This window comes from Coptis chinensis, chromosome 8, assembly GCF_015680905.1.
Source record: "Coptis chinensis isolate HL-2020 chromosome 8, ASM1568090v1, whole genome shotgun sequence".
Classification (NCBI taxonomy): domain Eukaryota; kingdom Viridiplantae; phylum Streptophyta; class Magnoliopsida; order Ranunculales; family Ranunculaceae; genus Coptis; species Coptis chinensis.
Genome location: NC_141463.1, coordinates 37,342,074 through 37,363,714, shown reverse-complemented (window position 1 = coordinate 37,363,714; position 21,641 = coordinate 37,342,074).

Genomic DNA, 21,641 nt, shown 5'->3' with positions numbered 1-21,641 from the left:
GTGTAGTAAGTGGTATTCTAGAAAGGCGTGTTTGTTGACGTTGCCGGTTGATTACGTTAGGCATTTTTCTTTGGCCTAACCTTAATCTCATGCAAGACTAAGACCAATCTTAACCAAACACGACAACACTCCAAACAATCCTGATATGCTAGTATGAACCTCTAACAAGAGATGCGAGGTGTGGAAGAAAGAAGTACCTAAATGCCTCCTTTCTTCGCTTATGAATAGCATCTTGTATACTCATGCTCAGTGTGTATAACAAATTAGAACACTGAATAACTTGAAGAAATAGAAATTTGAACTAACCTATGGAATCTGGCTGGTCAAAGTAAAGGGCGCAGGTCGTGCTCAGAATCAGCCTAGGTAGGGCACGGGTCGCGCTCAGGTCCAACTCGAGCTCCAAGCGCTTCAGCGCGGGGGGTGCTCGAACTTTGCCTTGGCAAGGCGTGGGTCGCGCTCAGGTAAAACTCAAGTTCCAGGCGCTTAGGCGAGGGGGGCGCTCGAGCTTTTCCTTGGCAAGGCGCAGATCGCGCTCAGGTAAAACTCAAGTTCCAGGCACTTAGGCGCGGGGGGCGCTCGAGTTTTGCCTTAGTAAGGCACGGGTCGCGCTTCATGTAGTCCTGCGAGGAAAAATTCAGTTCTAAAACAAACAACCACAGTTAGAATCAAACAAGGGTGGGTGGGTTATGGGACTTTGGAAGACTAACAATACTAAAGAAAACAATACTAACGGGAACTAAGATGGCGGCGCCATTTGATAAAGGTAAATGAATAGTTTTCAAAAGTCAAAGATAGTTATCTTGAAATGATAGAGTAAAATGATAGTTTTACCTACGAATAAACGATTAAACTTAAACGCAAGTAAAACTAAAACTAGACATGAGTGTGATATTTATCAAAGATTATTCTACTCTCGATTCTATCGAAATAGAGTTGGAGTAAAAGATTCGTTCCACTCCTAGTTCATTAGTATTCAATGTTTTCTACGACTATCAGTCTATCCAAAGTTAATGAGAGTTTTACGAATTTATGCTACGATGCAAATTATACTAACAAGATATGAATTTATACGACTACGGAATACTAAATTGATACTAGATAAAGAATTAAGGGGGATTGATTCCACCTTAACTCAACTTAATATACTAACGAATAATCGTTGTAATCCGAATTGAACTGCTTTCGCATAACAATTGGTTCTTTCTAATCCCTAGTTGTTCATGGTAATCTCTACCAACTAACATCTAGCATGTGAAACAATCAAACCCATTCTCATGGTGAACTAATTGTTTTCTAGAATGGAATGGAAATTACGACTATTCTACGCTAATCGAAATCAAGTTTTCATCAAGGCTTCTTCAACCCCTCTAATAGAGGTTTAGCCTAAAGTCATTAAACTATCATTTCTCATCCAATTTAAGCAAGACATGGTATAAAAATTCTAACTTTGTTTATTTGAACTAAATAGAAATCTACTCATGCAAGATTTAATTGAAACTAATAATGATAAATAACTTAAATCTATGAATTGAAACTAAATAATTAATGGAAAATGAAACTAGATTATGAAGAACTAACTAACTTTATTAATCTAAATGAATAAATAACAATGATTCAATAACTAAGTTAAAACAAGATAATAAAAACTATTTAATTAATGGATTCTCAATACTAGATCTAAACTATTCTCTAATGGCTATTTTCTACCTAAAAAACTAAAGCTCATCTGCGTTGAAATGGAGGAGACCAGATCCACATTTTCGTGCATAGGCTGAGGAACCATGTTTTGGGCTGGAAAAACGAGCCCAAAGCCCAATTTCTTCAGTCCTCAAACCTCTTTCCAGCTAGATTTGACTTCAGGAGACTTTTGGTCTACTTTTTCTCCTCTGATTAGATCAAATCTTAGACTATTGGAAAGCTCTTTCCGTGCCGGTCGTTTTGACATAAGGTAGGCCCAATTCCGAGGTCTGAGTCCAAAGATATGGCCTTCGAAAGTTCTGTTGACTTTTGTGTGTTGCTTCTGCCCGCGTTGACTTTGACTTTTCAGCTTTGATCGGGCTTTATAAAGGCATTTTCTCCTTGAATCTTGGCCTTTGATCACTGAACTTCTTAGCAACCAACCCTTGCTCTTTTATCTTGCCAAAGTGACACATTTCTGCACATAATTGACTTCAATGCTTAAAATATATAACAGCACGTAATCAGCATAACTCTTATTTATTACTCACATAATTGGTCTAAAAGTAATATTGTTAAGGGGTTAAAACTACAGTTTTGGGCTCTTATCAGTTACATCTTTCTTTTCTCTTTTATTTTAATTAGTATTGCATATTATGATTATTTGTTTTTTTAGTTTTACTATAGCATATAGTCATTTACTTTTAAATAATTTAGTGAAGATCATCCAATTTGGTAATAAAATTTCAAGCTTTCTTCATTCACCTATCTTAATACATTACACCTCAATAGAAGTAAGGCTGGTTTTTCCTAGGCGAGTGTGGGTGCCTAACACTGATAAGAGCCCAAAATTGTAGTTTTAACCCCAAGATTCAAGGAGAAAAAGCCTTTGGAAAGCCTGGTCAAAAGCTCAAAAGTCAAAGTCAACGCGGGCAGAAACAACACACAAAAGTTAGCAGAACTTCCGAAGACAGTATCTTTGGACTCAGGCCTCGGAATTGGGCGTACCTTATATCAAAACGACCGGTTCGGAAAGAGATTTCCAATGGTCTAAACTTTGACCCAATCAGATGAGTAGAAGTGGACGATAAGTCTATTGAAGTCAAAGCAAGCTGAAAAGGGCCCTGTGAACTGAAGAACTTGGGCTTTGGCTCGATTTTCCGGCCCAAAACATGGATCCTTAGTCCATGCACGAAAATGTGGATCTGGTCTCCTCCATTTCCATACACAAGACTTAGCTTTTAAGTATCAATTAGCTTAGGATAGAAGGTAGCCATTAAAGCTTCGTTCTAGATCTAGTTTTTCAATTAATTAATTAGTTGTTATTCTTGTTTTAATTTCAGTATTGAATGATTGTTATTTAGTTGTTAGATCAATAAAATATTTAGTTCTTGATAATCTAGTTTCATTTTCCATTAATTATTAGCTTCAATTATTAGATTTACTTATTTGTCATTATTAGTTTAAATCAATTATTGCATGAATAGTTTCCATTTGAGTTTAAATAAGCAAGGTTTCAATCTTTTTATGATGACTTGTTTAATTGCATATGGAAATGATAGCATGATGATTCTAAGTTAAACCTCCATTAGAGGGGGTTGAAGAAGCCTTGATGAAGGTTGATTTGTGTTAGCGTAGAGTAGTCGTAATTTCCATTCCATTCTAGAAACGATTAGTTCAGCATGAGAATGGGTTTGATCGTTCACATGCTAGATGTTAGTTGGTAGTGATTACCATGAACAACTAGGGATTAGAAAGAACTAGTTCTTCTGCGAAAGCAGTTCAATTTGGATTAAGATGATTCATTGTTAGTAAATTAAGTCGAGTTAAGGTGGAATCAATCCACCCTAATTCCTTATCATAGATTCAACCCGTAGCATTTTGTAGTTGAATCCCATTATCTTGTTAGTTTAAATTGCATTGTAGTATAATTTGTAAAACTCTCATTGACTTTGGTAGGATTGATAGTCGTAGAAAACTTTGAATGCTAAAGAACTAGGAGTGGAATGAATCTTTTATTCCAACTCTACTTCAATAGTATCGAGAGTAGAAATCTTTGATAAGAACTACATTCGTAAAAAGAAATAGTTTTACTTGCGTTTGATATTCATTATTTATTCGTAAGTAGAGTTATATTCAATTTTATCGTATTATCACATTCATCTCTCACCTTTCTCTCCCAAGTTTTCCTTCTTTTTCCTTCTCACTTCCACATTTCAGCACCTCGGAGCGTACCTGCGCTTGGGGCTTCACCTGCACCCCTGGCAATCACACCAAAATCTCTTCAAAGCGCATCGCGGTCCTAAATCTCTTCAAACATGAGCACGACCTGCACCCAAAACACTGGAATTCCAGTTTTCATCCTGAGCGCGACCCGCGCCCTACCAAGACTACAAGTGAGCGCTCCCTGAGCCAAAGTGCATGGAACTCGAAATTCACCAAGGCGCATCCCGTGCCCTACCCAGGCATAGGTCTGTAGGAACTGTTATTTTCAGAATGAATATTTCTACAAACAACGAGAACCATGCGCAGCGGAATTAATGGGTTCTCACGATTTTGGATTAGAGAACATACCTTTTAGAATCGGCTAAAATGTAATCTCTGAGAATCAAAGCTTTATCAAATCCAAAATCAACCCCTTGATCTTCTGTTGTATTCCTTTAGAACAAATTGGACATTGTGTGGGCAACGATCTACCAATCCCCTTCTTTATCACAAAGCTAGATCCAATTTTGGATCTATCTTTCCTTTCCTTTTTTTCTAATCCAGTGAATAGTGAATTTCAGCCAGAGAGAGAGTATTCTATTTATAGGCTACAACAGGGACCATGAGGAGAAATTAGGGTTGGGCCTCCTAACGGGCTTGGGCTTCCCATGTTAGCCCAGAACACACGGCCCAAGTCCATCAACAAATGGCTTATTCCACTAAAGGCCATTGTTGCACTACCGCCCTAATCCCAAATTACGTGTCAGCGTTTATGGGCTCCATATTATATGCTCGTTGATCTCCCAGTGTTTAAGATATTGAATGTCCATTGATTAAGTCAAGTTACTAACAACTACATTAATCAACTTCTTATGTCCTTGAGTAGTACCACTCAACCTCATTATCATGTCGGAATAAATCCACCTGCAGGGTTTACATGACAATCTTTTTGAGCTCCTCAGGGGGACATCATCAACCCGACTTCTTGCGGGACACGGATTCCTTCTATAATCAACAGCACACCTTACATACAATGTCATTACCCAATCCATCGAGTTTGTTGATTCACAAATGATTCTCACTCATTGATGATTTAAAGCAATGTACAATGCATGTAAGTGCCCATTATTATATCCGGATTTGGAGGACAAACATCCATAATAACAAAGGCGTTTGTTCTCTTATATACTAAGTATAAAGAGAAACAATCTCACTTGGTCCTGTTCAATACACACAAAGTGTACTAGTGTAATCCTATAGTCAAGATAGACTAATACCAGATTATACAACAACCGTACCAATGGTTTGTCCAAATCCATCTAGGTTGTGAACGATTACTTATACTTTATGAGGTACTGATGATATGATCTTATGTGTGTTCATACCATATCATCTTCAACATAAAGTATTAGACACATGCATATAACTAATAACATATATAATATGCATAACATTTGCCCATATAATTCTCATTCAAAATATAAAGAATTAGAGTTAATACAAAAGTAATGCTTTTAGAATATAACCCTATCAAGGTCGAGCGCACCCCGCGCCCTGTCCCCCGTGGGCAAGAAAATTTCCAATTTTTGTGGGTTGTTCCAGGATCGTCTATAGCTACTTCAGCGAATAGTTTGGTGATGACATCCCCTCGTATCATACCGAACAGTCTTTTGATGACTTGTTCCAAAGTGACACCTATGGTGAGTGGTTTCAAGTGATCATTCTAGCAAGCTGGGAGCCACTATTGGTAAGTCCTGATGAACTTTATTCTCCCGCACTTACATCTTATTTTTATGATAATTGTAAGTTCTTTGATAGACCAAATGGAGAACAAGTGTTCTCCATCACCATCGGGGATGAACCGATGGAAATTTTGAAGTACTTGCTAGCCTTTGTTCTTGGACTTGCTATGCCCACTGAAATACAAGACTCATGGGCCTATTTAGTAGATAATATGTACATGTATAACTATGAGGATTTGCATGAGCATTACGGGGCAGGAATCTTTAGGATAGAGGACCAAGGGGATTATAACGTCGCCCTTGGTAGCCTATCTATGAACGCGTGGAATCGCCTTTATGTTTTTGGATCATGCTAAACATTAGAGGGGAATGGCGTTATTCTTCTGTGAATGACAAAACTTGTGATATTTTCCTTGCTTTAGCTGGAGGACATACACTCTATGATATTTCCCAGACCCTAATGTCTAGTTTAACCCGAGCCCATAGCAAGAGGCATAAGTACCTTCTTATGCATGTTTTAATTTGCCATATTATGCTATGTTTTTTCCCTGTTTTTTATGCCCGTTTCACGGATTGGGTTAGGGTCGACATTGTGAGACCCACCAATTGTATTATTTGCTCATTCCGTGCAATGACTTGGCAAGGGTGGAGGATACAACTACATCAGGTTGCACCTTACACCCCATCCGACCAAGTGGCACTTGACAAGTTAGCTATAGTAGACGATAAGTGGCGTGAAACCTAGCAAATTACCATGGCGTGGCAGGATTCGAAGGAGCCTCACTTATTTATAAATGAGGATGAGGAGGATGAGGCTTAAACGGGAGTTAAGGTTAGTTTTTATTTCAGTTAGTGTCTGCTTAAGTCCCAAGCAATTTGATTCTTGTTAACCCCATAATGGGTGGAACTCATATCGAGTTGCGTCAGTTTTTCTTTTCTATATTAGTATGTTTTACCCTTGTTTTACAGATGTTCTAGAATTTCACGCATTTCTATGGTATTTCTCTACCCTTTTTATTTAAATACTTTGAGGACAAAGCATGCTTCTTGTTTGGGGTGGGGGGTGGCATAGAAACACGTATAATTAAGGCATCTGTTAGGATATAGATATATATAATATGCACTTGTTTTCTAGTTAAAAATTCAAAAAAAAAAATTTAAATATTAATAAAAAATTTATGTTGTACACTTAGGAATATTGGTATTGTTTTCCTTCTCTAGGCCCTTGATAATCTAGAAATCTCACGTAGCTTTTGCATTATAATAGTTTTAAGGAACTGAGGTTAATATGTAGGCAATAAGCCTTGCATCTATCTATAAATATCTTACATGAGTATCTATGATTGTTGGCAGTAAGTTTATGAAATCTAGGCTAGAGTACTTATTCTACAAATCCTGTGAGAATATAGCCTAAAGCCTTATATGAGTGAACATTTAAGAAATTACACAAGGGAGAAGTAAAATCCGGATAGAGAAATCACACGTCCACTTGCTTGATTACTATACCATATCCTAAGCGAGAATTTAGGCACTTTTTGGATCGATATAGCCAGAAATTCAAACCTATGAATTATTTTCCGCTAGTCGCCCCTCTGAGCCTTTCTTTAGCCTTTCATAAACCACAAATCCTTTACCCTGTTACAAAACAAAACAAAATAAAAAATGAACCTACCCATTCTTTGAATGAGTCTAAGAATAGAGATGAAGAATAGAAAATAGAAAGACCTTTGAAATCAAGAATTTGTTAGTCGCTTCAAATAAGAAAAGAAAGTTTCCATCCAAATAAAAAAAAATAAAAGAAAATAAAGAGTTAGAACTCCAAAAATAGAATCAAAGGAGTTAATAGCCAATGAAAAAAATATATATATATAAGTGTAGAAGCAAAAGTAAATAACAAGGTTTTCTCTAGTTACTTAATATGAAGACTCTATTATCTCAGACTTGTCCATTTTGAATATCCATTTCCTTCCTTCTCAAACCATCTCCTAAACCCCGCAACACCTAATAAAGACCTCTAGCTCAATTAGGAATAGGTTAGTGTGATAGTAAGTGGCAGATGTGTTTGATCGACTCTAGCTTCCTTGTGTGTCATTGAGATTGTAAGGTAAAATGTGCCCACTGCACACTGGAGTAGCGAAACTTGAGCGGAAATATCAGAGTGGTTTTTGTCTTGATATTTATGTGAGGACCTACTTAAGGACGCTATTCCAAGTTTTCATAAACGGACCTACTAGTATATCTCATAGTATTACTTATTGTATATATGTTTATTCCTAGATGATTGATTATTATGCATATATTAGCTTAGGTTTTGACTTGATTATTCTTTATTCATTGTTAGTGAGGTATATAGATAATTTGGAGCATAAATAAGGAAACAATAGTTTTATTTCTTAGTCGTTGTAGTATAGATGAATTTTATGAGTACCTTCACTGGAAAACTCTCACAAGGCTATAACTCGTCCACTAGGGAATTCCTAGTAGTTTAAGGCCTTGTTGCATATGGTCAATGCAATCGCACTAGGTGAAACGAGATTAGTTAGAACTCCATTTTTTTCACTTATGCTAATTTCTCATATTTGCTTGAGGACAAGCAAAATGCTGTTTGGGGGTGATTTCATAAGAGCCCAAAATTGTAGTTTTAACCCCTTAACAATAATACTTTTAGACCAATTATGCGAGTAATAAATAAGAGTTAATACTGGTTACGTGCTTTTATGTATTTCAGGCATTGAAGTCAATTATATATAGAAATGTGCCACTTTGGTGAGATAAAGGAGCAAGGGTTGATTGCTAAGAAGTTCTGTGATTAAAGGCCAAGATTAAATGAGAAAAAGCCTTTGTAAAGCAAGGTCAAAAGCTGAAAAGTCAAAGTTAACGCAGGCAGAAACAACACACAAAAGTCAACAGAACTTTCAAAGACCGTATTTTTGGACTCAAGTCTTGGAATTGGGCGTACCTTATGTCAAAACGACCGGCTCAGAAAGAGCTTTCCAATGGTCGAAACCTTGACCCAATCGGAGAAGTAGAAGTGGACAAAATGTCTGTTGAAGTCAAAGCAAGCTGAAAAAGGCCCTGTGGACTGAAGAAATTGGGCTTTGGGCTCAATTTTCCAGCTCAAAACATGGATCCTCAGCCCATGCACAAAAATGTGGATCTGGTCTCCTCCATTTCCACACATAAGACTTAGCTCTTATGTATCAATTAGCTTAGGATAGAAGGTAGCCATTAAAACTTAGTTCTATATCTATTTTTTCAATTAATTAATTAGTTGTTATTCTTATTTTAATTTCAGTATTGAATGATTGTTATTTAGTTGTTAGATCAATAAAATATTTAGTTCTTGATAATCTAGTTTCATTTTCCATTAATTATTAGCTTCAATTCTTAGATTTACTTATTGTCATTATTAGTTTAAATCAATTATTGCATGCGTAGTTTCCATTTGAGTTTAAATAAGCAAGGTTGCAATATTTTTATGATGACTTGTTTAATTGCATATGGAAATGATAGCATGATGATTCTAGGCTAAACCTCCATTAGAGGGGTTTGAAGAAGCTTTGATGAAGCTTGATTTGTGTTAGCGTAGAGTAGTCATAATTTCCATTCCATTCTAGAAACGATTAGTTCACCATGAGAATGGGTTTGATCGTTCACATGCTAGATGTTAGTTGGTAGTGATTACCATGAACAACTAGGGATTAGAAAAAACCAGTTGTTCTACGAAAGCAGTTCAATTCGGATTACGACGATTCATCATTAGTAAATTAAGTCGAGTTAAGGTGGAATCAATCCCCCCTAATTCCTTATCATAAATTCAACCTGTAACATTTCGTAGTTGAATCCCATTATCTTGTTAGTATAAATTGCATCGTAGTATAATTCGTAAACCTCTCATTGACTTTGGTAAGATTGATAGTCGTAGAAAACTTTGAATGCTAAAGAACTAGGAGTGGAACGAATCTTCTATTCCAACTCTACTTCAATAGTATCGAGAGTAGAAATCTTTGATAAGAACTGTATTCGTAAAAAGAAATAGTTTTACTTGCGTTTGATATTCATTATTTATTTGTAAGTAGAGTTATATTCAATATCATATTATCAAACACCTTCCCACATTGTACCTTGACTCCCGTACCCAATAATCATCTAGTTTCGAGGGCTAGTCCTTCACATAGGTTTTACTCAACTTTTCTTTAATAAAGTTAGTGGCGACTCTAAAATCAATTGCATAGACCTAGGTACACATTTTTGTGCGTACAGGTTTTTTGGCGACTCTATTGGGGATCTCCCTAGAGAGTTAGACTTATATTTTTTTTGAGGTTTTTCAGTTAAGATAGGAAAGAAGAAGGCTTATCCGGAAGCCAGTAGGAATAGAAGACCAGGGTTAAGGTTATCTCGTGTAACCATTAACTCGCTGATTCAAATGGAAAATCTACTTGACGGTTCTTTTCAAGAGTTATCACTGCCACCTATATCTTCATCACAGATGTATGTGCAGTGCCACAATGAAGTTCTCCATTGCCACCTAAACCCCCTAAACCTAGTTTGTCTTATTTTCCCTCATCTGAGCCTCATGAAAGACATCAGGATCCATACTTCATTCCTTTCTCACCTAAAATATCACTAATTCATCTTTTGGGTCATTCTAACTCTTTAAAACAGCTACAACATGATGGTTTTCATATGTGTCTTTGATGGGTTGCATAAGTTTTCTTTCATTCTTCTACATGATTGCTTCCAATTATACAACTTCATTCTGTTTGGGGGTACATTTCGTATCATGTTTTTATGGCTAGACCCCCAACTCTTTTGACTATTAGTTTATAGTTGACCACGCATCATCCATTTTGTGCCACCCCAGTTTCTTGCTTGTTTGGTGGTGTGCATAGTCTAGGGGAATCTAACTTAAAACGACTCCACATTAAGTCTAGGGGAATCTGACTTAAAACGACCCCACATTAAGTCTAGGGGAATTTGACTTTAAAAGACCCACATGTTTAAACAAATGTTCTAACCATGTTTTCAAAAATTTGTTTGGGGGTGGGGTGTTTGGTCTTTCCATTCTTGATCACTCAACTTCCTATTCTTATTCCATTCTCGTAACGTGGCTAGTTTATTTTGTATTATTGTTGTGTTAAGACTTGTTTTCTTGTTTTTTGTAGATTTTGATTCTTAATTGTTTAGTTAAGTAGTTAATATTTAAATTCTGTAATTATTTTTTTTTTAAATTTGAAGTTGTTTTAGTTTTCGGCATATACTATGTTTTGTATCGTGAATCCCACCCTTCCAACTTCTTTGGGGGTGGAATTATTTATTTAACAATGCCTCTAATCATATCCACGTATTTTTGTCAAAATATTATTGCCTGCTTGATAATGTTCGGTTTATGTGAGTATGTTGCCAAATTGGTGTAGCAAGAATTAGCTAGTGTTCTTTGGTGCAACCTCAAGGAGTCATAATTAGATGATTGCTATTTTAATTCCAACCAAAAAGATATTGGTTTGGTTTTGGAGCATGCCTCTTGTTTAGTTCTATTTTGAATTTAGAAATGTCTTTTTCCATCATGTTGCCTTAACTAGTTAGAAAACTTGTGGAACTTAGAAACTAGTTCTCTATAAATCCTTGGTGCACTCTCAACTTCACATCACACCTCTCACTTTGCCTTTGAATTTTCACTTCATAGCACTCATCATACACGGAGCGCACACGCCCTCTACTTTTCCTAAAGTCAGAGCGCACCCGCCTTAAAATCACTGGACATCGAGCCAGGCAAGAGCGCGCCCGCGCCCTTCCGCAGGCAAACTTGAGCGCGCCCACGCCCTTCACCTCCATAGCCACTTCCAGTTCTACTTTTTTGTAGGTTCTTCCGTGGTTGTTTCCAGCAGTTCTAGAGTGTGTTGTTTGATATAAAGTCTTCTCAGATCATACCGGAGCAGTCTTTTGAGGATTTGTTCGCAAGCGACACCTATGGGTCTTGGTTCTGCGACTTGATCATAACGGCAAAATGGCAGCCTCTAATGGTAAGCTCTAATGAATTTTATTCTCCTGCGCTTACTTTGTATTATTTCTATGGCCATTGTAAGTTTTTCTATCGCATGGATGGAGAACAAGTGTTCTCCGTCACCATTGAGGATGAAACAATGTATACAACCAAGTTCTTATTGGCATTTGTTGTTGGGCTTTCTATGCATGCTGAGATTCAAAACTCATGGGGTTATTTGGTTGATAATTTCAGTGCCTACAACTATGAGTTTTTATATGAGACCTATGGGGCAGGAATTTTTCGTGTAGAGGACCAAGTGTAATATAACGTAGCCCTTGGTAGCTTGTCCCTTAACGTGGGCACGGTGATGTTTTTTATCATGCTAAACATATTAGGGGAATGGCGTTTTTCTTCTGCAAATGACGCCACTTGTGACATTTTTCTTGCTCTAGCTGAGGGATGTATGCTCTATGACCTTCCCCAGACCTTAGTGTCTAATTTAGCCCGAGCCCATATTATGAGGCATAAGTACCTTCTTATGCCTGTTTTAGTTTGTCGCATAATGCTAAGTTTCTTTCCTGCTTTTTGTACCCGTTTCACGGATTAGGTTAGGGTTGACATTGTAAGACCAACCAATTGCATTATACGCTCATTCCATACAATGACTTGGCAGGGGTGGAGGCTATAAATTAATTAGGTTGCCACTTACACCCCATCCGACCAAGTGGCGCTTAACAGGTTAGCAAATGTAGATGATAAATGGCATGAGGCCTGGCAAATCATCATGGCATGGTAAGATGGGAAGGAACCTCACTTCTTTATAGAAGAGGTTGACAACGTCTAAATGTTGTATATGAGGTAAGTTTTATATTTGTTCGTGTCTGCTTATGTCCCAAGCAATTTAATCTTTGTTTTCCCCATAACGGGTGGAACTCATATAGAGTTGCGTCTATTTTTATATACCTATATTAGTATGTTCTAAATTTGTTTTGCAGATGTTCCAAAATTTCATGCATTTCCATGGTATTTTCCTACCCTTCTTATTTCTATACTTTGAGGACAAAACATGCTTTTGTTTGGAGGTGGCATAGAAACACGCATAAATTAAGGCACCTATTAGGATAATACATGTATAATATGCACTTTTTTTATAGTAAAAAATTTTAAAAAAAAATCATAAATATAAATAAAAAGTTTATGTTATACACATAGGAATCTTGGTATTGTTTTTTTCTCTATGATGATATTAGTCTAGATATTTCACATTAGCTTTTATATTAGAATAGTTTTTAGAAATTTAGGTTAATATGTAGGTAGTAATCATTACATCTTTCTATAAATATATTGTATAAGTATCTTTGATTGTTTGGCAATAAGTTTCTGAAATCTAGGCTAGAGTACTTATTCTACTAATCCTGTGAGAATATAGCCTAAAGCCTTATATGAGTTAAATATTTTAGAAATGACACAAGAGAGAAGTAAATTCCAAATAGAGAAATCACACGTCCACTTGCTTGATCACTATACCATATCCTAAGCGAGAATTTAGGCTCTCTTTAGATCGATATAGCTAGAAATTCAAACCTATATGAAATTATTTCCGCTAGTCGCCCCACTAAGCCTTTCTTTAGCCTTTCATAAACAGCAAATCCTTGACCCTTTTACAAAAAAAAATAAATAAAAATCAGCCTACCCATTTTTTAATAAGTCTGAGAATAGAGATGAAATGAAGAATAGAAAGGAGAAAAACCTTTGAAACCAAGAATTTGTTAGTTGTTTCAAATAAGAAAAGAAAGTTTTCATCCAAAGAAAAGAAAAGAAAAGAAAAAATAAAATAAAAAGTTAGAACTCCAAAAACATAATCAAAGGAGCCAAAAGCCAAAAGAAAAAAAAAAAAAAATGGCTAAGGATGGAAACAAAGTGTAGAAGCAAACTAAAGAATAAGGGTTTCTCTAGTTAGATAATATGAAGACTCTATCATCTCAGACTTGTCCTTTTTGAATATCCATTTTCTTTATTCTTAAAAAATCACCTAATCCCCGCAACACCTAATAAAGACATCTAGCTCAATTAAGAATATGTTAGTGTGATAGTAAGTGGCAGATGTGTTTGATCGACTTCGGATTCCTTTTGTGTCATTGAGATTGTAAGGTAAAGTGTGTCCACTGCGTACTGGAGTAAGCAAAACTTGAGTGGAAAAATCAGAGTGGTTTTTATCTTGACATTTATGTGAGGACCTACTTAAGGACGCTATTCAAAAGTTTCAGAAACGGACCTGTTATTGCATTTCATAGCATAATTCATTATATATATGTTTATCCGTAAATGATTGATTAATATGCACGTATTAGTTTAGGTTTCCAATTGATTATTCTGTATTCATTGCTAGTGAGATGTATAGATATTTGAGAATAAATAAGGAAATAGTAATTTTTATTTCTTAGTCATTGTAGTATAGATGAAGTTTGTGAGTTCCTTCTTTGGAAAACTCTCACGAGGCTATAACTCATCCACTAAGGAATTCCTAGTGGTTTAAGGCCTTATTGCATATGGGCAATGCAATCGCACTCAGCAAAATGAGATTAGTTAGAACTCCATTTTTGTCACTTATTTTAATATCTCATATTTGCTTGAAAACAAGCAAAATGCTGTTTGGGGTTGGTTTGATAAGAGCCCAAAACTGTAGTTTTAACCCCTTAATATCATTATATTTAGACCAATTATGTTTATAATAAATATGAGTTAGTATTATTTACGTGTGTTTATGTATTTCAGGCATTGGAGTCAAATATGTGAAGAAACGTGTCACTTTTGCGAGATAAAGGAGCAAAGGTTGGTTGCTAAGAAGTTCTATGGTTAAAGCCCAAGTTTCAAGGAGAAAAAACATTTTTAAAGCCTAGTCAAAGCTGTAAAGTCAAAGTCAACGCAGGTAGAAAAAGAGCATAAAAGTAAATAGAACTTCCACAGGCCGTATCTTTAGACTCAGACCTCGGAATTGGGCCTAATTTCTGTCAAAACGACTGGCTCGAAAATAACTTTCTAATAGTTCAAGCCTTGACCCAATCAGAGCAGTAAAAGTGGGCAAAAATAGTGTTGAAGTAATTTTGCGTAGAGAAACCCTTTTTGGACCTATATAATTAGGTTTTGGGCTTGATTTCATGGCCCAAAACATGGATCCAAAGCCCATGCACGAAATTGCAACCTAACCCTCTCCTATATAAAGAGGGTTAAGACTAAAACAAAACTTGCCTACTCCCTTATTTAGTTTAGTTTTAAATTAGGGTTCTCTCTTTCTCCCTTTTTAGTTTAGTTTAGTTTTAGTTAATTAGTTTAGTTTGTAGCCTCTATTAGATTAATAAAAGTCAAGCTATTGTTCTTCATTATGTCTTCTATTAATGATAGTCTAATGACTTCTAGCTAAATCTCTGTTAGAGGGTTTTGATGAAACTTGATGAAGACTTGATATGTTAGTTAGAATTATTGCTTGTTAAGAGTTCACTCTAATAGGTTAGTTGATTCGCCATGAGAATGGGTTGAACTTCCTCAAATGCTAATTATTAGTTGGCAAAGATTGCCATGAATAATTAGGGATCAAATACTTAATCTTAATTGGTTAGGATTACAATAATCTACACTACTATATTAGAAATAAATCAAAGTGGAATCAAATCCCCCTAATTTCTTCTCCATATTTTATTCTAGTCATATTCAATTGCTTAGTTAAATTAGTATAAGTTAAATTCATATATTTAGTTTTATAGTATAAATTTACCTCTATAAATATTACTCTCACCATTGTTTCCTTGTGTTTGATTAATTGGATTCTATTATGTGTTGGTAGTTTAGGAGTGGAACGATTTCGTACTCTTTATATTACTTCATTATATGTGAGAGTAGGAAATAAATAATTGATACCATGAGAATAAGGTTAGAGTAATTTAATTGAGTTTTCACGGGTTATCAAATGGCGCCGCTACCTTTGAACTTGTAACTTTTTACATTTAATACTAGTAATGAAAATGGAAACGTAGGTGAGTTAAATGCTATCACCACTTTCCGTTCAGGCAAGGTGGTTGATAACGTCGTAACTATGCCCGTTGTTACAACACCAGTAGTCATAACAAATGAAAACTTACTATATACTGAAATAGAAACTGAAGATCCTTCTCCTGTAGAGGTACCAGTTACACCACAACCTAAGAAACAAAAGGCCAAGGTTAAACATCATGTTGATCCATATGCTAAATATAGAGATAAACCACTGTTTCCCCAGAGATTAGCCATGTTAACCAAGGATACGAATTTTGATGAGATTAGGGAAGTTTTTAAAAATCTAACGATAAACCTACCTTTTCTTGAAGCTATTAAAAAGTTACCACACCATTCTAAGTTTCTCAAAGAGTTGTGCACTACTAGGTGTAAAACAAATATTCCTAAAGACGCCATTTTAACTAAACAGTTTCCAACTTTATCCGAACATAATGGAATCGTTAAGTACAAGGACCCTGGTAGTCCTACTGTACAATGCACCTTAGGGGATACTCACACGACAACTGCTCTATTAGACCTCGGGGTGAGTGTTAACTTACTCCCTTATTATTTATATAAACAAATAGGTCTACAAGAGATGCAACCAACTAAAATGATGTTACAATTAGCTGATCGTTCTATTAAGTATTCTAAGGGTGTGGTTGAAAACGTGCCTGTTAAGGTTCAGGATTTCTACTATCCGGCTGATTTTGTTAGCCTCGATACAGAAGTCGCTAACGACTCTGTTCTTATCATCTTAGGGCGTCCTTTCTTGGCAACTGCCAACGCGCTTATAAACTGCTGCGATGGTTCGATGTCTATGTCTTTTGGCCATCTTTCTATTGAGGTAAATGTTTTTAAAATGATGCAACAATTACCTGATACGACTATCGATGGGGAGGTTAGCATGATCGAGAGCTTAGCTTAAGATTATTTCAATAACACGTTTCCAGAAAATCTTATGCATAAATTCCTTTCTTTTGGAAGTTTGGATTTTGATGATGACTCTTACCTAGAGGAAGTCAATGCCCTTTTCGAGTCTACTCCTATTTTAGATCCTTCTGTAGCTCCATCTATCGAGTTTGAAGACCTTCTGACTAAACAAGTCTTTACTATTCACGATGAGGAACCTCCAGAAGCCTTTATCGACATTCCTCCCACCCCTTTACTTAAACATCTTCCTTCTGAGTTGAAGTATATTCAACTTGATCTGGATGATAGTCATCCGGTAATTATGTCTTCTCTGTTGTCTGCTAATGAAGAGGCACGGTTGATTAGGGTGATTAGGGAACATCATTCCGCGATTGGTTGGTCCCTAGACAACATTAAGGGGGTTAACCCTAATGTATGCACACATCGTATCCATTTGGAGGATAATGCAAACACTTCACGCGAACCTCAACGTCGCTTGGACCCTGCCATGAAAGAGGTGGTCATGGAAGAAGTCTTACTGTTACTCGATGTGGGTATCATATATCCCATCTCCGATAGTGAATGGGTAAGTCCCATACATGTAGTTCCTAAGAAATCAGGGTTACCATTGTGCGTAATGCTAAGGGTGAATATGTTTCCGTGCGTGTTCCTATGAAATGGAGGATCTGTATTGATTATAGACGCTTAAATGCCATGATACGAAAGGATCATTTTCCTTTACCCTTTATAGATCAGATGCTCGAACGTCTAGCTAGTCATGCTTATTATTATTTTTTAGATGACTACTCTACCTATTTTTAGATTATTATCAATATTTATAACCAAGAAAAGACTACCTTCACATGTCCTTTTGGAACATATGCCTATAAACGAATGCCTTTTGGCCTTTGTAATGCTCTTGGTACCTTCCAGCGGTGTATGCTTCATATCTTTAGTGACATGGTAGAGCGCTTCATGGAAGTTTTCATAAATGATTTTTCTTTCTATGGAGACTCTTTTAGTGACTGTCTGTCTGACATGTCTAAGGTTTTGACATGGTGTGAAGAGAAGAATCTGGTTTTAAATTGGGAAAAATGTCATTTAATGGTTAAAAAATGAATAGTGCTAAGTCATATTGTATCTAGTGATGGCATCGAAGTAGATAAGGCCAAATTAGATAAGATAGCATCTCTACCTTTACCACGGACTGTTCGTGACATTAGAGCCTTTTTAGGCCATGCAGGTTTTTATAGGCATTTTATCAAGGATTTTACAAAAATAGCTAAGCCTTTAACTAATCTGCTTTTAAAAGATACCATTTTTTATTTCAATCATAACTGCAAACAGGCTTTCGAAACTTTAAAAGTCATTTTAACATATGCACCGATTATACAGCCTCCCGATTGGTCTAAACCTTTCGAACTTATGTGTGATGCTAGTGATTATGTTGTTGGTGATGTGTTAGGACAAAAACTAGATGATAAGTCCACTATATTTATTATGCTAGTAAAATTTTAAACGATGCTCAAAGAAATTATACTACTACAGAAAAAGAATTTTTAGCTGTGGTTTATGCGTTAGATAAGTTTCATCCTTATTTAGTTGGTACAAAAACCTTAGTTTACATGGACTATGCAGCCCTTAGGTACCTTCTCACAAAGAAGGATGCTAAACAGAGATTGATCCGATAGATTCTTCTCCTGCAAGAGTTCACCTTAGAAATTAAGGATAAAAGAGGGGTCGAAAATGTAGTCGCCGACCACTTATCTAGACTAACAAATGACAGTGATAGTGATTCTGAGTCCATACCTGACTCTTTTCCCGATGAGCATCTCTATGCTATTTTTTCTGAACCATGGTATGCGGACATTGTGAATTATTTAGTTTCTGATATTATTCCTGATGTTTGGTCAAGAAATGAACGTAAGAAGTTCTTGGCCAGAGTTAAGCTATACTACTGGGATGAGCCCTACCTTTTTAAGTATTGTGCAGATCAAATTATTCGTCGTTGTATTCCCTAGTGGGAGTATAATGAGGTTCTATCCTTCTGCCATGACAAAGAGTATGGTGGCCATTTTAGTGGTATGAAAACAGCAGCTAAAGTTCTTTAATGTGGGTTTTATTGGCCTTCCTTTTTTAAAGATGCCCAAGTGCATTGCAAGACGTGTGTTCGTTGCCAACAACTGGGGCGAATCACTAAACGTAATATGATGCCATTATATCCCATCATGGTAGTAGAAATTATTGATGTATGGGGCATTGATTTCATGGGTCCTTTTCCTGTTTCCCATGGTTTTATTTATATTCTTATTGTCGTGGACTATGTGTCTAAATAGATAGAGGCCATGGCTTGTCGTAGCAATGACCATAAGACAGTGGTGTTTTTTGTTAAGGAATACATTTTCTATCGGTTTTGCATTTCTAAAGCTATCATTAGTGATGGCGAAACACATTTTTGTAACAGAGTTGTTGCGTCTCTAGTTAAAAAGTACGGAGTTACCCATAAGGTGGCAACTCCTTATCATCCACAAACTAGTGGCCAAGTAGAAGTCTGTAATAGGGAAATTAAAAAAATATTAGAAACAACAGTAAATCCTGATAGGAAAGATTGGTCTAAGCGTCTAACTGATGCCTTATGGGAGTATAGGACTGCTTTTAAAACTCCTATAGGTATGTCTCCTTTTAGACTTGTGTTTGGAAAACTTTGTCACTTGCCCGTTAAATTGGAGCACCATGCTATGTGGGCTATAAAAAGCCTTAACTTCAATTTTGATGGGGGAAGGTGTCAAGCGCAAATTGCAATTAAATGAGCTTGAAGGAATCCGTAGTGATTCTTATGATCTCGCAAAGGATTATAAACCTAACATGAAACGTGTTCATGATAAACAAATTTTGCGTAAAGAGTTTGTAGTTGGTCAAAATGTCTTGCTTTACAACTCCCATTTGCATATTTTCCCAGGGAAATTAAAAACCCATTGGTCTGGTCCTTTTCTGGTTACTGAAGTCACCCCTTACAGGGCAATCACCTTGGTAAATCCCAAGGACAATAGTACCTTCCAAGTCAATGGCCAACGGTTAAAACATTTTCACGAGTTAATGTCCCCTGATGTAGAGGATGTCCTTTTGTAGGACCCTATCTATGAGGACTGACATTTGTTGTTAGTGTACTTCCTTTTATTTCCATATATTGGTAAGTGCACCATTCAGGTAACCGGGCCCTCCCTATGGAGTGTGTGGCTGTAAGTACCGGATCCTAAGTCCACGTTTAACATAATTCACGTTTTCCACTCTTGCATGTTTTCTCTGTTTTTGAGTCATGTTTATCTATGGTGTGAATTTTGTCTTTATTGCCTTATTATTTTCCTTTATATTAAACCTTATTCATAAAAAGTAAAAAAATATTAAAACCATAAAAATAGTAATCTAGCAAGTCTCGGGAATCTGACTTTAAAAGACCCACGTTTTTAACCAAATTTTTTAAACCATGTTGTCTAAAATTTGTTTGGGGGTGGGGTGTTTGGTCTTTCCTTTTCTTGATCTCTCAACTTCCTATTCTTGTTGTTTATGCTGTTTAGTCGTATTTTGATTCGGGTTGACAACATCTATAAATTTAGATTTCATTTGATCACATAACTTATGTCATGCACGCACTTTGAAGCGTTTTCTATTTTCTTATATGTCAACCACGGTTAGATTTGAGTTTTTTTATGGATCATTAGATTATACTATCTTTGTTGATTGTTTTAATAGCGCATTCGTAAAAATTGTATCGTTAACGAATCGAGAATTTTAGTTTTAAGTTTGCACACATAAGTATAGAATGGACATTTTTTTCAAATTTGTTTGGGCTTGGGCCCAAAACCTCGCAGTCACGTGCCTCGCACATGAGTCTCCAAAACAGCCAAAAACCCTTCATGTTCATCTTCTTCACTTCACGCCTCCATCAGTTCGAGTGAAACTGAACAAAAAAAATAAAAAAAGAAAAGAAATCGCGCGCCCACTCCACTCAAACCAAATTTTGATTCCTTGTTTCATTACGTCTCCCCCACCTTACCTTAACCCCATTTTTGAATTCAAAAACCTCAATGGCTTCTAAAAATATGAAAATTCTTCCCGAACAAGTTTTCACCTTCGACCAATTTCCCCCCTTTTCTGGTGATGAGATGAGGCGTAGGAGATGGAAGATGTTGTGGTATATGATAAGAGCCCAAAACTATAGTTTTAACCCCTTAATAATCATACTTTTAGACCAATTATGCGAGTAATAAATAAGAGTTAATGCAAATTACGTGTTTTTATGTATTTTAGGCCGTAAAGTCAATTATGTGCAGAATTGTGCCACTTTGGTGAGATAAAGGAGCAAGGGTTGGTTGCTGAGATGTTCTATGATAACGGTCAAGATTCAAGGAGACAAAGCCTTTGTAAAGCCCGGTCAAAAGCTGAAAAGTCAACACCGGCAGAAACAGTACACAAGTCAACAGAATTTCCGAAGACCATATCTTTGGACTTAGGCCTCAGATTTGGGCCTACCTTATGTCAAAACTACCGGCTCGGAAATACCTTTCCAATGGTCCAAGTCTTGGCCCAATCAGAAGAGCAAAAGTGGACGAAAAGTCTGTTGAAGCCAAATCCAACTGAAGAGCCCTTTTTTGGACTAAAAGAATTGGGTTTTGGGCCCGATTTTCCGGCCCAAAACATGGCTCCAAGCCCATGCACGATTTTTGGATCTGAAGCATATAAAAACAAAAGATTAGCTCTTTGTTAAGGGTAGCTAATTAGACCTAAACTATAGATAATTCTTGATCTAGTTTTAATTGTTTTTAATTAAGTTTAGTTTCATTTCTTTCCTTGTTTTAGATTAAACCTTAAAATCATTGTTCTTCATTGACTAGATAAATAAAATAGTAGATTCTTGTTCATTTCAATTTTGTCATTTACAATTGTTTAGATCTAAATTCCCTTATTACTTGTTGTTCATTTCCTAGTTATTACCTGAGATTTCAATTATTGTTTAGATAAATTACATAAAGATAGAATTTTTATATGATGTCTAGTTTTAAATCAATGGGAAATGATAGTAGTATGAATCA